This window comes from Frankliniella occidentalis, unplaced genomic scaffold, assembly GCF_000697945.3.
Source record: "Frankliniella occidentalis isolate FOCC.00 unplaced genomic scaffold, Focc_3.1 Scaffold22, whole genome shotgun sequence".
Taxonomy (NCBI): Eukaryota; Metazoa; Arthropoda; class Insecta; order Thysanoptera; family Thripidae; genus Frankliniella; species Frankliniella occidentalis.
In genome coordinates this window covers 12,380-13,884 of record NW_026267152.1, presented here as the reverse complement: position 1 = coordinate 13,884, position 1,505 = coordinate 12,380, and positions in this window count along the sequence as shown.

Genomic DNA, 1,505 nt, shown 5'->3' with positions numbered 1-1,505 from the left:
AAGGCTGAGAAATAGTACTTTTTCAAAACACCATGATAGGATGCCTAAACCTAGTAAGTCAGTCCATAAATGTACTTTTTATCCACTCCCCAACAAATGTCACAATTAATAACGTCATAGTTTTCTTAAACCACAGCATTCATCTTTAATTAAAAGCTTAAATTTTTTAATGACTGTTTAAGTATAAGTACCGAGAGAGATCTTCAAAATGCAACTAAAGAAGTATTAAAGATGTGGTTTGCGACGTTTTGAAATAGCACTTAAATGGGTTTAGATCAACCAACCTTGATTCCATTGAGGAGGCTAGTACCTTAGATAATAATTTGAATTAGATAATGATTTGAAATCAAAACCTGCAGTGACAGTCATTTTTACCCTAACTATAAGCCAAAATATGATCCTTCCCGCTAACCATTGTTTACTTCCTGGTCACAAGATTTGATAGGTTATTTCTAAAAGACGGAATATCTTGTGAGTTTCTTTTTCTCTCTTGTGCTTTCCTGCATATGGTAAAAAGTAAAAAGACAAAGAAGATTGCTACTAAACAAGAAAATGACTGTAGTGCAAAACAAGTGTGTATGTGAGACAGTAAGGTATGCTGCGTTCTCCAGAAATGCAGAATGAAGCTGCCACTGTAGTAGTTAATGAAAGAAAAGCACACAATTTACTTAAACCTTAGGGTGTATTGCACTCGAGCAGAGCACTTTCGGGTCGTGAACAAGGCCCTTTTATTTTCAATCGTTATTTTAAACTTCGCTATACGCTGCTGAGATACAGAACGATTAGGTTATATCATCCACAAATAAGCGCAAACGGGGTTCAAATAATGAGCTATCCAACCTAAAATGCTCTTCAAAAAATAAACTAAGCTATTTATTCTAATGAGGGAGTGGTTAGAGATTAAAAAGAAGGACTTCTACAGATGTAAACGTTAAAAGTAACTTTGAAGTGAACCGTCTGCTGGGAGGTAAACAGCTCAGATGCCTTCTGCTCGGCGCGGGGCAAAACATCACTACCAGCGCTCCTGGTGAGAGAACAGGGAAGCAGACTGAACCTTCAGACCTCGACATACGTACTAGGGTGTTTTTGTAGTTTGAATACATTTTAAACCGAAACATTACTGGCAAAATGAGAGTTCTCGTCTAGACATTCGAACCTTAGACTGTACATTGGACAACTCTGTACTGCAACCAGAACTCCCACTTCATAACGCCGTTCTGCGTTTCGGCACCGTGCATTCGGGCCAGCTCGCTAGTACCCTCTCCTCTACTAGTGCTCGTTTGCCGCCAGAGCTCCGGCGCTTCGCCCGGCGTTGTGGTCGTCGTCGTTGTTCAGTTGAGAGTGAGCGAGAAGGACGCGTGCGTCCCCCTGGAGATGCTGATTTTACCCGCCGAGTACCCCATCATCCTCCTGATATTGAGCCCCCGTTACAAAATAATTGTTGTCAAACATCAATTTCGTTGTGTCTTTGTTTTTCGTTGAATTTCCATGACTTTTTCATTTCC